The sequence below is a fragment of the Eublepharis macularius genome, chromosome 11, assembly GCF_028583425.1.
Source record: "Eublepharis macularius isolate TG4126 chromosome 11, MPM_Emac_v1.0, whole genome shotgun sequence".
Classification (NCBI taxonomy): domain Eukaryota; kingdom Metazoa; phylum Chordata; class Lepidosauria; order Squamata; family Eublepharidae; genus Eublepharis; species Eublepharis macularius.
The window spans coordinates 23,093,193-23,109,152 of record NC_072800.1 but is presented as its reverse complement, the minus strand read 5'-3'; the positions used below and the strand labels follow the sequence as shown (position 1 = coordinate 23,109,152).

The 15,960-nt window shown below is 42.9% G+C and overlaps 1 protein-coding gene across 1 annotated transcript in view; it reads right to left on the bottom strand.

The window, feature by feature from the left end:
• GLI3 (GLI family zinc finger 3) overlaps nucleotides 1-15,960 on the bottom strand; it is a 306,111-nt gene that overhangs the window by 24,355 nt on the left and 265,796 nt on the right. The window lies entirely within an intron of this gene.

Here is a 15,960-nt window from a genome sequence, read left to right as displayed (position 1 = left end):
GGACATTCAACAGGAAATAAAGAAAATGCAATCATAATAAAAAGCACTGAAGCACCTCTTTAGAAGTCAAAGCTTTTCATATACATTATCTTGCAATTCTTATGATATTTAAAATATTTCTTTGTCACCTTTCCACCCAAATAGGGTCCCCAAACTTGTGAATATCAAGCATTGAAACACGGAAACATTAAAAACATTTTAAATAAATTACACATACAATAATTCAATAAAAACACATAAAAAGGCAGAACATCAAAAACCAGAGATGCCGCCAATTTCAATCACTGGGGGTATGCCAAACAGAACAGAAGTCATTACTCACTGGAGGAGCACAACAAGAGGGAGACAGACGATTTTCCCTGACAAGTCCCAAAATTTTGGTGCCACAACTGAGAAGGCCAGGGGCACCCAAAGCAAGGTCTCAGAAGATGACCAGAGCAGATGGGTAGGTTCATATGGGAGAAGGCAATCTTTAAGGTATGCTGGCCCCAAACCACATGGGGCTTTAACACCAGCACCTTGCATTGGGCTCGGAAACAAACTGGGACTCAGCATAGATGGAACAAGACTGGAGCTATATGGTCCCTACGACCCACTGAAGTCAACATTTTGGTTGCAGCATTCTGTACCCAACAGTAACTTCTGGATAGTCTTCAAGTGGAGTCCCATGTAAAGCACATTGTAGTTACCTAATTTAGATGTTACCTGAGCATGCACCATGGTGGCAAGATCTCCCCGCCACACCTTGGAAAGGCCAAAGCTGGTAAAAGGAACCCATGGCCGCCACGGCCAGCTCTTTATCCAACAGGAAGCCCAGGTTCAGGAGCACCCTCAAACTATGAACCTGCTCCTTTACAGGGAGTACAACCCCATACAGGACAGGAGACAACCAATTTCCTGGGTCAGACTCCCCCCTATCCCCACTAGCAGCTCCATTTTGTTAGGATTAAGTTTCAGTTTGTTAGCCTCATCCATTCCAAAACTCTTTCCTGGTACCTGTTCAATTTCCACAGCTTCACTGGAGTCTGCTAGAAGAGAAAGATAGAGCTGACGATCATCTGCATATCGGTGGAAACTTGGCCCAGATCTTCCGATGACCTCTCCCAGTGGCTTTACATAGATACAGAAAATCATGGGCAATGAGATGGAACCTCGGGGAATCCCAGAGGCCAAAGGGCAGAACAGCAGCCCCCCAGCACCACAGTCTGAAACCTACCTTGGAGGTAGGACTGGAACTACTGCAGAACAGTGTCTTGTAGTCTTAATCCCCAAAGGCTGCTATGACCAACGGTAACAAAAGCTGCCGAGGGGTCCGGGAGAAATAAATGAGGCTGCACCCCCCCTCTCCCTCTCCCAGTGCATGTCACCCACCAGGATGACCAAGGGCATTTCAGTCCCGTATAACCAGGCCTGAAACCAGACTGGAATCGATCCAAACAGTCTGCTTTATTTAGGAATCACTGAAGTAGGGCAGTCAACACTCGTTCAATCACCTTGCTCAACAATGGTGTACTTGAGACCAGACAGTAGTTATATAATTCTCTATCCAGCCATTCATCAGTTATATCCAGCTATTCAACCGTTACGCCCAATTTGCAGATGGGAAGTGTGAGGCTGTGTGGCTTGCCTTAGGCCACCGAAGGATCGTGCCAAGAAAGACAGGAGTTGAACATGGAACTTGCTTAGTCATAGCTCAGTCTCCTAACTACTGTGCGTCTTCAGCTTAACAGTTCTCTGATATTTTAATATTCTAACAGTTCAAGGCTTTTTATCTAGCTGGCTCAAAAAGTTAGCTCAGAGACATAAGCCAGAAATGGTCTTGGGTCCAATGCACTCTGGGAAGTCCCATACATACCTCCCAGTGATGTAACATGGGGGGGGGGCTCCTAAACATCTGTTCTTTTTCAGAATGTGGTCTACAAGGCAGCATGGGGGGTCAGCTCTGCACCAGCACCCATATTGGCAGAGCACCCAAGTGGGATGTCTCAAACACTTGCTTTTCCAGAGCACTTGTCTTGCTGGCTGGCCTGGGTTGTTTTCCACAATGACAGGGCTTTTTACCCTTGGATCTGTGGGACTGCTTCCACCCACCTGTGCCCACAAGGCAATTCTGCCCATTGGACCAGGGATTACTGAGCTGGTCAGGAAGAACTGCTGTTGTTTGGGCTTTCTTGTGCTTCCTCAGTGTGTGAGCAAGGCCCAACGCTTGCGCAGTTTGTGGCTTGTGAGTGGAGATTATGGGTCTGCTTCTTTTTACTTATATTTCTGAGAACAGAGATGTTAGCTCGTTTTACTGATATCAGGGTGTAAGGTTTCAAGAGGCAAAACTCCCTTCGTCAAATACAAAGGGAGCTTTGACTCTCAAAAGTCAAAGCTCAGGCGCATGCTCAGGTAACGTGAACATCTTACTGGTCTTTAAGGTACCATGGGACTTGAATCTTTCTGTTCTACTGCAGACCAACACAGCTATCCTCCTGAAATTGTTGACGTCAGCCATTTAGAGGCGGGAGAAAAGCAAGATGTAAAAATAATTGTGTGTATGCAATGTGCTGTCAAGTCACAACTGACTTATGGCGACCCCAGCAAGGGGATTTCAAGGCAAGTGAGAAGCAGAGGGGGTTTGCCATTGCCTTTCTCGGCAGAGTCTTCCTTGGTGGTCTCTCATCCAAGTACTGACCTTGCTTAGCTTCCGCGGTCTGACGAGATCGGGCTATACCATACTGCCTTCCCACCCATAAAAATAATTAATAAATACATTATTCACTGGATTTTTTTTGCCTGGGTGTTTTATTATTTATTGGTTTATTATGAATAGTTCTGCATGGTATATAGCATGCGCTACTGGGAACTGGTATAATGTTTCATTAGCTGTGTGAATGGCAAAGAACACAGCATATAAATATTCCAATGAATAAAATAAAATTTTTATCACGAGTATGCCACTAGGTGGTGCCCTACTTCAGGTTTCACATTCAGGCCACAAACTGTTGGGTGGGAATATTTCCGTAACTCATAGAAGTCAGGCATACAAAAAGTCAGTAGTTGGACCGCAAAAAGATAGCCAACTAAATAAACTTGCTTATGTTCACAATTATATAGCGACCCTGTGGCAAACAGATGTACATTTCTTATAAAAGCTAACTTTAAAAAAACTTTTATTACCATTTGTTTTAAAGTTACAACGGCACACACCGCATATGAACCAAACAGATGTGCTGGACTATGTACAGCGGGTAATCTTTAAGAGTTTATGTTTCAAGTGCATATCTCTGTAGTCCATTCATATTACATGGGCCTGCACTGAGAGTGTACAGATGGCCGGTATTTTGAAAGTGAATCAGGGCAATATGGAGAGGTTTATGTGCACTCCTATTTCCTGAAAGAAAAAGAAGTGACTGCAGAAAACTCAATCTATTAAATGAACAACTGGGCACATCTTTCTGAATTATTGTAAATTTATTTTTAAAAGAAAAGAGAAGAAACAGGCCTGGCCTCATTAGATGAGAAGAACAAATGGAAAATAAGCATATACGAATTTAAAACTAGCCAAGATGCATAATTCTACAACGGCAGTGTTTGTTCCATTGCAAGAACATTCTTTTCTGTTTTGTAACCCACACATTTTACTGCTTATTCTTACATCGAAATGCTAAGATCTGCCAGTTCATTTCATATAGCTAAGGCAGAAACCTCACTGTAAGGAGGACTGCTAGAGCGGAAATGTTCTGAAGGCTGCCATCTTGCAGAAAAATACCGTAAGCTGACGAGAGTGGAACACTAGAGCCTCATTCTAAAATATCTTGTTTTCTCCTTGAACATCTTTTTTGGAAGATTCAGTTTGGAAAAGAGTTCTGTGTAACTTGAAAGCTACCCTAGTGTATTGTGAACACTGATCCTAAGAAAGGGATTATTCTACTTTTCCTGTAAACTAAGTGGTATGACGACTATCACAAAACGGCACATCAACAGAACAATTTTAATCCAGATTAATAGCCACTCCCTGCAAAAGTTGCACTGCAAGAGTGCAACAGATCCTTCTCTTTAGTGTCATCCCAGTGAGTAAAAAAGAGCTGATAAAGCATAATTTAAGGGCAATCGATCAGCATTGAATTATATCTAATGGCTGATTCCGCACATGTTGGATAATGCACTTTATCAGTCGTTTGAGGTGGATTTTTTGTTCCGCACACAACAAAATCTGTTCCAAATGATCTATAAAGAGGATTGGAAGTGCATTATCCAACGTGTGCGGAATCACTCAATATTTCTCCCCGTCACATTCTTCAAAACTATTCTGAAGATCATAGCCTAAATATTAATACTGTGCTATAAGAGGGTCAGTTTTTACAGCAAAAACTTTCATGGACTTATTTATTTATTGCAACTATTAACAAGGGTTATTACTCTGTATCTGTTGCTGATGGGAATGGGAGTATGGAGGAGAGCGCTTGTCCCTATCGCCAAGACAACTCTGCTGATGTTTTCTAACTTTGTAATGTGTATCCAAAGCACATCTGTGATAATGTAATGGAGTGGAATGGCATGCATATTTGGAGGTATGTCTAAAAGATCTCTGAGCACAAATATTATGTCTCAGCACTGCATTAATGCCGAACAGGATGTGCAATTGGATGCGTATGCCGAAGTGAGGGAGCATCACCCAGGCTGCCTCAACTACAAGGCATTCCCTCCCTGCCCCCAACACCTGTCTTCTTGTGAACAGCTGGCACACTCTTTCCCAAAGAGGTTCAAAAATTCTATAATGTTCCTAGATCTTCTTAACAGGCTCAGAACTAAGGATATTACCCGGTAAAAACCTGGCACACCTAATTGCCCATCGCACAAGCAAGCAGGGTTCTTAATTTCTCCATGAAGCCATATATACAGCTGCATGGAGAACATTTAATATGGTCCAGTTGTTATTAATAACAACAACTGTGCTTATATACCACTGTTTTAGACAGATCGGTGCCCCCTCCACTCAGAGCGCTGAACAAAGTCAGTGTTGTTATTATCCCCACAATACAGATGGGGGCCTGGGGCTGAGAGGAGTGGCTTACCCAAGGCCACCTGCAGAGCTCATGGCAGTGGTGGGAGTCAAAACTAGCAGAGTGCTGATTTGCATCCCAAACACTTAACCACTATGCTAGCAGTTTAATTTAATATGGACCAGTTATGGACAATTATGGGCTCAAGATGGCCTGAAAAGTGGCAACGAACTAAATTCACACAAATGGTAGTGACAGTCCACAGGTAACAGTTCATACCAAAATTTCCCATGTGGATGCACTGACAGTGGCATATAATAATAACAACAATGACGATGACGACAACAATAATAAATGTTATTTTCACTGAAGCTTGAAGCAGATTAGCTGGGATAGCCAATAAACAATGCAACAGGTTTTGGATATGAGAAATCTGAAAACTAGCAGAAATCTAATCTGAAAGCAGAGCTAAAAATCAAGCATAAGCATATGTAAACATGACATCTTAAACAAGGCTCAACTTCCATCGTAGTTTACTTACAGCAACAGACAGTACCCAGCAGTATAGTTTACAGTCCCTATCCTTTTACCAAATCATCTTTATGAACCGTTTCTTTTCAGTAAAGTCCTCTTACCTGTGCAGGAAAGCCCTCCTGAATTTTGCACAGTTTGCAGGTGAGTGTGGGCCCTCCTAATCTTATCAGGCAGGCCATTCCATAAAGCCTCAGCAGAGAACATACATGTATGGGCAATTGTTGATTTTGCCCATAAAGAAAATAAATGGTCGTCTATGCAAGCCAGCCCTAAGTCCCACTGGAACCCAAGGGTCATCTGGCATTTTCTAAAATGATACCAAGAATACATTTGCAGCTAGAATTTATCGCTTATGAATGCTGTTTAGAGGAGAGTGAGAGTCTTCCTTTCTTTGCAAGGTCAATATCTCCTTTCTTTCCAGTTTAAGCCCTTCCTTTTCTCTCTGTCATGGCCTTTTATCAAGTCTTGTCCTAAGATTCTCTTCCCCCAACTTTCTAGAGTTCTATTCAATCATATATTGATTCACATAACACTCAAATACATGAATGAAGCTTAATTCATTATACATATACCCTGATTTTTGGCCAAGATGGGATCCCAGTGCAGCTTACAGTAACTGAAATCCATCACAAAGGTAACAACATATCATGTTAAGGAAAAGAGTGTGTGTTTGCAGCATGTGGTTTTAACTTGACATTTGTTTCTTGCATTTTGGGATGCTTCAACACAGATTGCTCGGCCAACTTATTCCTTCTTTTTAATCAAAACCAATTGTGGAAACATCATAAAAATAGATGTCTGCAGAGGAATGTACAGCAATTTCTCCCCCTATACAACCAACTTTCAAAAGGTTGCCACAAAAAGAATACAGTTCTTCGTTTAATTAAATCCCTTTTATGGGATTGTTTCTTGATAAAATGCCAAAAAACAGATGAACTGGCTAAACAGCGCTGGCAGTGTGTAGCTATTAGGAGCTTCAAGTATTAAAACTCATGTAATACGTACACATTCCCTTATATATGCAACCAAGCCCCTTGACAACCGAAGTTCAGATCCTATTCATATTAATTCAGAGCCATGGGTTGAGATCCACAGGGCTATATGGCAAGTGCCTTCGGGGCAGCCAAGGCTCTTCCAAGCACACTCCTCACGCACCATCAGACAGCCATTCTTAGAGCCCAGAGAATTATAAAAGTGGCATTCAATGCATGATGGGGATCTGTGATTAACATGCATACACATCTTCCACATCTCAAAGTACAAGGTGGGCTTCTCTAAAGAGGTATTAGGGGCTCTGGAGCTTGCACCGGAGATCTCAAGCCCAGAGCTTATGTGCCCAGGCTTCTGAACATGTACGCAGCGAAATAAGAAATATGAACTACTTGGCTCATCCTTAAAATCAGAACCTTTGCCTGGCAACAGAGAAGTACTTCCTAACTATGGCACTTCAATCAGTTCAACCCCTTCTCTGACACCCAGTTCCCGTTCCACCCCTACCTTTGCTTCCAGCAACTGATCTCAGAGAACACGCACCTGCTGGTACAGGGTTGGATCCTGTGGGATTTGTTCCACTAGCAGAAGTGCTTTCCTTTAGTGGAAGCAGCTTTCCCCTGAAGAAAGTACCTCCACTTGTGGAACGGATCCATAGGAGCCAAACCATGAATTGTTGCTCGGGGAGCTGGAAGCAGAAGTGAACGGCAAAAATTATAAAACCCCTGAAGACAGCCATAAAAGAAGGTTAAAATCAAAAGGCAGGTAGGCAGGTGTTTGAACTGAAGAAACAGAAAGGGTTTTGTACAGGAACTTCGGTGTGAGGCACAAAACACTTGGTACAACACGAGGTTGCTGGCTTCGTTCAGAGGTTGACACTGCTTCACAGATGTTACACTTTATATACTTTATATACACAAACACAGCACGACTTCCCCTTCTCTCCAGACCTTAAGGGTGCTCCACTGAGACAAACCCTTCCTAGATACTGGGCAGGTGTTATAGTTATGAGCTATAACCCTGTTTCTGGCACTGAAGGGGAGACTCCTCTCTACCCACTCCCTTGGCCCTCTATAATTCCCAGATCTCTTGAGTCTAAGTAGGAGTTAGTGCTGGTTTTCCCCACTTTAGCCTGAGGACTAAAAGTGTTTCACAAACATTATTTCCTCTCACAGAGGATTCTCTGGCTGACCCTCTCTGGTCTAAAGCCAGGCTCCAGCTCCCTTTCACTCTCTTGTTTACTCTCCAATTCCCACTGACAGCTTCCCCAACATTCCATCCCCAACTGTCATTTCAGGCTAGCCCCATGGGGTGTGTGTGTGTGTGTCTGGAGGAAACATGTCAATCATACTTTCATTTCTGGAAATCTCAGCATCTGAAGCTGAGTCCATCACAGTTACACTGGTCAAGAGAAGGAATGACAAAGAACACAAAAATACAAGGAATTGCTCCACGGACCAAAGCACCAAGAGTAAATTTTATCACAGGCCTTGTTAGACACTAACCTATGAGGAGGAAGAAAGTAGCTTACAGACTGAGGAAAATGGTCTCAAAATACAGGCAAAAGTACAGGCATGCACTCTCAAAATTTTCCTTAGCCGAAATATTAGTAGTAATAGTAGTAGTATGCAAACTGCATAGCATAAATAAATAAATAAACACATATTCTAAGTATGTATTTATTCAGTGTGCAGAACATTGTCTATATGCTTCGCAGTACAATCTACCCTCTGGAAAGTGTATATATCAAAGAATGAAGTTGTCACAAATAATATGCAATGCTTCAAACAACATAAAACTTCTAACAGAATTCCCTTGAAATTTTTCCAAAGTCTGTGATCTATTTCCAGGTTCTTTCATTCTGATAATTACCTTTGGATTTTTCATGGTGTTTTTGACTCCCTTGGTCTCCGCTATGGGAGAGAAAGGCTAGATTTTAGTCTACAAACCAAAGAACCTTCTGAAATAAGAGTATTATGTAAAACAGAAGCTTTACTACAGAGTATAATAAGGATTTAGGGAGTTTCAATTTATAATGTTTTAACCTTATTATACCCATGAAATGTCACATTCCAGGGGCTAGATCAGAAGGATTTTATTTCTTCCCAGAAAAATTGAATTCTGAAGCAACAAGCCACATGTCTATTTTTTTAAAAAACCCTCTATTTTGTATACATTATTTTTATTGGGTCCCCCTTTAGGGCAGAAAGAAGCTCCGATGAAGCGCTTCAAGAAAGTCCAACAACATGCTTCTTAATATAGTGCCTAATAGTGCAAAAAAGGACTAGGTAAATTCAGAGAATAGGTCTAGTCCATCATTACCTTTAGCTGTAATAGCTACAAGTGGGGGCTATCACCTTCCTGTACTCTAACAGCACAATCCTAAGCAGAGTTACACCAGTCTAAGCCTACTGATTTCAATGGGCTTAGACTGGAGTAACTCTGCTTAGGATTGTGCTGTAAGTGAAGTTTCTGAAGCATCTGCCTGGTTATTGTTGGAAAGAGAATGCTGGTCTAGCATCAGGGATGCTAGGCGCTTTTGGAATGCACTGAAAGGCCAGTGAGCACCATCACAAATGGACTGCCATGGTAGCTGGGTCAATCACAAAATGCTAGGAGGTTCCAAGCCAAGCTTTGGAACGGAAATAGGCGCTCCCTACAAGTGCAAAATCTCTTCTGAAACTCCTGCTGCCCTAAGGCAAGGAAAGCTGTGACTAGCTATTTAGAGAAGAGAGGCTGCATGGATAGATTTTCCAAAGAAAGGGAAGAGTTTTCTCCTTGCACGGCCACAGGGGGGATTGCCCAAGCCCAGAAACACAAGACAACCTTGAAGCATACAAATATGGACAAGCTGTACAACTTTGATGAGCCTGTCTGGAATTGGCTCAGTCCCTTGGTGGTAAGCCAGATGGTAGGGAGCGACCTGAAGTTCTCTACTCCCCCTTCCATTAAAGACCCTTTGGATTTTATCCCCCAAGACTCAAGAAGCAAGTGGGACCAGGAAACTCAATGGCAGCCACCATTTCACCTCAAGGCATCATATTGGGAGTTGGGGATTTAGATAAGAGTGTTGGGTCTGCTATAGAAGGCAGTTCTTATATCCTTAAGTAAAAGTTGACAAAAAGGAGAGAACGGTACAAGAAGAAAGAGTACGTGACAAAAGAACGCGATTTGTGCTACATATTTTGCAAAGCGCTCGGGTAAAGATTTAGGTGGTTAAATAAATAGCTAAATAACTGTGGAGCTCCCACATGTAAGAAACAAAAGAGGATGGAGGACTAGGAAGTTATCCAACCCTAGGAAGCTACCTTTTCATTGAGAGTTGTCTAAGATACACAAAACACAAATAGTACGTCTTCTGGGTCTACCTGAGGGAAGATGCAAGTGTCCAATGAAATTTTCTGGTGAAGAATACAAGGACTGGTTCAGTAAACCCGATGGACAAATTTATAGTTATGGACAATCACGGATGTGTGATTTATCATTTGTGCAAAATTTTGTACAGGGATCACTCTTTTCTTATGTCATGACCTTGTCCAACCAGCTCAGTAGCTCTGAACCAAAGTCAGTGGCTGTGGAGGACCAGTGGCTGTGGAGGACCAGAGGGACTACGGAGGGCCCAGCACTGCAGAGGCGCCCACTGACAATGTAGCGTCGGCACCAGAGGCCACCCTGCTAGAGCTGCAAAGGAAAGCTCACTACCGACCAGAAACAGCCACTAAACCTCTACTGGGCAGGACACAAACTCATGCCTGTAGCCACCCCCCACCCCCACCCCAGATTATCTCTCACTCTGTGGGAACAGCAGCAGCAGCAGAAGTGGCACAGCGGAAGTCAAGTGCCAGACTGGCTGAAAGCAATCCAACTCTTGAACTCAAACAGTGCACTGATGGTGGTACTTCCTTTCAGGAACTTGGCCATCTTATGACATCCTGCCTCTCCAACTTGTAAGATGAGCTGATGTGATAGCACGGGTGATACAAGCATGTGATCCAGAGCTTACAGTGCAGATCGTATATAATCCAGAACTCAGAAAGGTCCCGTCCCCCCACGTTCCATCCAACAATAATGCGGTCCCTTAACTTCCAATGTGCATAAAGTTTTTTTTAAAAAAAAAAAAATCTCTGAACCTATGTCATTAAGGCGGCATGAAATTTTAGGCCATTTTGAGGATCTTAGGAGGGATGAAGTGCAACAGCCTCTATAAATCCTTAAGGTGGCCTAAGATCTTAAGCTTCTTTAAATTCTCAAGGATAAACAGGGTTGGTTCATTAATGCCTGCAGTGAAAGCAAACAATACTAGGAGTGAAATGCTAAGCAGAGTTGAAAATCAAGGGGCTTAGATTGGTGTAACTCTGCATAGGATTGCACTGTGCATCTCCCTATTTACACAATTTTTTATACACACACACAAACACACACACTTGCCACATCTGTATATTAACCATGATCTTATAATTTTCACTAATGGGCTAGACATTTTTTTCACTTGGTAGTGGGTGGGGGAGAAGCCCCATGCAGCACCTTTTATCCAAACGCTTAGGGAGCACAGGTTTAGGACTGCTCTAAGTGCACCTTGGTAAGCTGCAGTACTGCAGCCCAAGCTCACAACCTGAGTTCAATCCTGGCGGAAGCCAAGTTCAGATAGCCAGCTCAAGGTTGTCTCAGAATTCCATCCTTCTGAGGTCGGTAAAATGACTACCGTTTCCTGGGGTAAAGTGTAGATGACTGGGGAAGGCAATGGCAAACTACCCTGAAACTAAAATCTGCCAAGAAAATGTTGTGATGCGACGTCCTCCCATGGGTCAGTAATGACTCAGTGCTTGCCTTTACCTTTAAGTGCACAAATAAATCACATCATACCGATTTCCTGGGAATGTACAAATTCAGTGAGTAAATCAACTGCGCACATGGATGCTCTTCTCTCTCCACTTCAAAGACTTCCTGTCTGTAAGAAAACTCAGTTATCATGGAAAAGGCTCTAATCTAGCCTTCTTCACAACATACTAATGTTCTAAGTGCAAGGAGCTTTTTGTTTAGTGGGGGATATGAGATAACCCATCAGCAATCCAATATAGTATATCACGTGTTATTTTTTGTTGCCTATAATACAAACAGGAGTGTAACTCCTATGTGAAGAACCCACTTAAATCAGAAGTAACTGACTTCCTTAACAGAAGCAAACTGATCTCCGTATCAGAAGCTATTGTTTGCATCTACTGCGCCCTCCCCTCTCCACCTATATATCTGACCAGTTTCTTCTTGCCCTCCATGCATCTGATGAAGAGAACTGTGATTCTCGAAAGCTTATGCTACAATAAAGTTGGTTAGTCTTAAAGGTGCTACTGGACTCTTTTTGATTTTGCTACTACAGACTAACACGGCTAACTCCTCTGCATCTATAACTCCTATAAGCTGACTTGATTGAGCCTGAAATGAAGAGCACAGCGAAAATTGGGAGATCTTGAAAACATTAGTAAATTGCCATTCTTCCATCTGGAATATAGCAACAGCATAAAGACTTCATGCACCATCCTAGAGGTTTATAATTTGGCCCCTTGCCCAACTCCAGATACTGGCTGCAATGTCAGCCCTGGTGGCCTGTGAAACCAATTCCAACTTTTGTTCAGCTCATTCATCCCTTCATTTACTGCTCCCCATTTCATGCAAAACAAATCTTGTCACAACTCAAGATCAGATGGGCTATAAGAACAGTTCCTAGACAGCATGCAGAGAAGCCATTTTCAAAAGTGCGACCTCTAAACCGCTGCCCGTGGTCAAGGTGGAGCTGGCAACATGTGCTGTGGACTGTTGCCACAATCCATCCAATTTCATACAATCAGAAAATTACGTTTTTGTTTCTACAACAATGACCGGAGGTTAAAAAGTAATCCTGAATCATCTGAGACTCCTGTAGTTGCTGAGATATATGGTGACATCCCCCTAAGCCAAATTCAGCCTCCCCTTCTTATGTGAGAAAGTGACAGGAGAGACAGTTTAACTACCTATATAACTTTCTTGTGAGGGATGCCATTTATTTAAAATATTTCTGTCTCCTTGTACTCAAGGAAAGATCTTGATAGAGATATGCAAAATTATCTTTAAAATTCTGTTATCTTTTTTTTTGCAACCCTGAAATTTCACAGGTGTTTTATATGAGAAGGGATTATCAAATTAGCTTTGAATTTTGCCTTCCGTGAAATGCTGATGACAACTTCTAGATGTTGCCATCAAAGGTGAAGAGAAAGCAGTATCACTGGATGTGTTGAAACAGACCGTAATTTGTAGCTATAGTCTCATCAAGCATAAATCTAGCACAAATTTCAAAGTTTGGCAATTTTCTCGTTGTGGTGTATTCAAATACAAGTAAGATCCAGGCATGCACGTAATATTTTTACACAGCTCTGGGGGACATTACAGAAATGTTACAGTTAAATGAAATGACTGTTCCAAATCGCCCCTTGACTCTACGCATCAATAGCTGGATGCTTCCTTACATGCTGAAAAGGGGGCCTTATATCTCTATATGTGTATTTTACCACTAAACAGGAACGTGATGTTAATACTCGCGTGCACTGACTGGACTTCCTTTGGCCTTGGTGCTCCTGCAGAGCATAGATTATTTTTCTTCACAGATCTAATTTTTTTTTTCAATGTAGCTTAAAACACAACTTCTATTACCATCTGAAATGTAGTTTTTCTCTCTTCCGGTGTCTATTAATCAGCCCTATTGGTGTTTCCAGCGCCCATCAATAGGTTAACCATGTCCACCATGTAAATTTAAATACTAAAGACGGAGGGGTCCCCAAGGATACGCCAATTGTTGGCCGCTGCACAAAGAAAACACTGTATTCTCCTCTGAAGATCTTTCTGCAGCAATTTAAGCACAGCGAGACAGACACAATATCCCAGAGAGAGAGAGGAAAGCCTTCCTTATTACATTCCTGACCCAAGAGAAAGAACCGACCCTTAGGACATACAGTCAATCCACCGGGGGAGTTGCAGAAAGGACACCATCTAATCTTAAAAATGAAGGCAACCGTTCATAATGCTGCATGACCTTCCTTTTAATCTCTGTTAAATTACATACAGTATTTATACATACAAAATGCATTTTTCTGGATGAGCTGAAAGGAGGATTCCTGTAACTGGATTCTGAGTCTCTGGGTGTTTATCTAGAACGGTTCTTTCCTATAAGATCATATCTTGTTGTGGGTTAACACAAGATGTGTTAACCCACATGTGCTCCTCATAGAGCAGCACCCAAAGTCAAACATCAAAAAGGCAGTCATTATCAGGCAGTCATGATCAGAGCGTCCAACAAGGTATCTCAAGGTTTGTACTAAGACATGTCTTCGCAAGCAATGCAGGGCTGTGAATGCTCAGGCTTCACAGATGCAGACGCAGAAAGAAAGGCAGATGTGATTGAAAGGCAGGGTGAGGCCACCAGACTGGCCAGGCAATGGGGAGCTGCTGTACTTTAGGGCCCACTCCTTAACTAAAAATTATATTACATGACTGCCCCATACTTGTGTTAGAAAACACAATTCCCAATCTGGGACCTGGAGGGTTGCCCTGGCCAGTCTGACCATCATAGACACAACCAGGGCTTTTTTTCAGCAGGAACGCGGTGGAATGGAGTTCTGGCACCTCTTGAAAATGGTCACAGGGCCGGTGGCCCCGCCCCCTGATCTCCAGACAGAGGGGAGTTTAGATTGCCACTGCGCGGCACGGCGGGCAATCTAAACTCCCCTCTGTCTGGAGATCAGGGGGCGGGGCCACCGGCCATGTGACCATTTTCATCAAGGGCAATTTAAACTTTAAAAAACTCCCCCCTTGTTCTGGCTGACCCAAAGTGACATCACTGTGCGGAACCTCTTGAAACCTCACTGTTCCGGAACCTCACTGTTCCGGAACCTCTTGAAAATGGTCACATGGCCGGTGGCCCCGACCCCTGATCTCCAGACAGAGGGGAGTTTAGATTGCCCTCTGCGCCGCTTCAGCGGTGCAGAGGGCAATCTAAAGTCTCCTTTCTCTGGAGATCAGGGGGCGGGGGCACCAGCCATGTGACCATTTTCGCCGAGGGCGGTTTAAACTTTAAAAAACTCCCCCTTGTTCCAGCTGACCCAAAGTGACATCACTGTGCGGTCCTGAGTTCCACCACCTCTTTTCCCAGAAAAAAAGCCCTGGACACAATGGCATGGAAGTTTCAACAAGCTCTGCTCTTTTGTTCCCCGTCTTCCTGAAGCTCCTCCACGTGAAATAGCAATTTCAAACTAAAGCACCCATTTCTCAGGGAAAGATGTTCCATGTAGGTGTATGGGATGAAATGAAACTTTTAATTATTTCTGCCGAGCTGTGACAATCTCCCCGAGATTCATTTGTCTTACAATAAATGCCAGTCCAATAATTTCCACAGTGTGAGGAGGCTGAGATGTTCTGGGCTCAAGGCGCAGAGGAGAACCATTCATTAAATGCTGTAAAGAGTCATGAATTGCTCTCCGGTGTGTGTTTAATTGAAGGATTTGAGCTGTAGAACCCAATGATTTGGATCAGGGTCGGGGTACAGGAAATGTACCCATGCTATTTCCCCAACTTTAAATGCCCACTTCTGTGAGCAGCTACTTCCCCACTGGTCATTGGGGGTGGTTGAAGACGTTTGGGGAAATGGTGCAGAGAAAAAAAAGTGAACTTCTCTCCTGAGCTGCAGTTCTCATCTAAATCACCACCCCACCCCCTGCCAACAAAAAAAAATGTTTACAAATCTTCCAGGGCCTCTTCTACTATGATTCAGTGGGATACACTTAGCACCATTGAAATCACCTGTGTTATTTAAATCATTCTGATTTGATTTTTATAATACGCAGGCTCAGTAACTGTCTCCAGTGAACCACCACAGTAAAAAGTAAGTTGAAGTTGGTATTTGAATAGGAGGTTGTGCATTTCTGCAGAGCTACAGGATTACAGAACGGATATGCATTTCACACAACAGTGTTCCCCTCCCACGCCTGCGCAGCATTGTTTTTGACCATGGTGAGTTTCTGCCTCTCACTTGAACCTGCCTTCCATGTCAGATAACCCAAGCTCTTAATAATTTCTGTTGCTCGCTTGTGAATTTGCTGTAGGTTGCTGAAAATAAAGGTGGTCAGAAAAAGACTTGAGTCTCTAGCAGAGGTCTAACCCCAATTAAATCAGCAGATTACTAGAAAATAGTATTGGAAGTAATACCATAGAAAGAACAAATTGGGGAAGGGGTATTTTTGGGACAGAGCTGGGAAGTGACTTCTGCTGTCCTGAATACAGACAAAAGTGCATGAAGGGTTTCACTGATTAAAGGTTGAAAACACAACATTTCATCTCTCTACATTTTCAAAGCATGCATGCACCAAGGATAGGGGTGCATGCATGCTTTGAAAATGTAGAGATTTCATCCCCCTCATGCAACCCA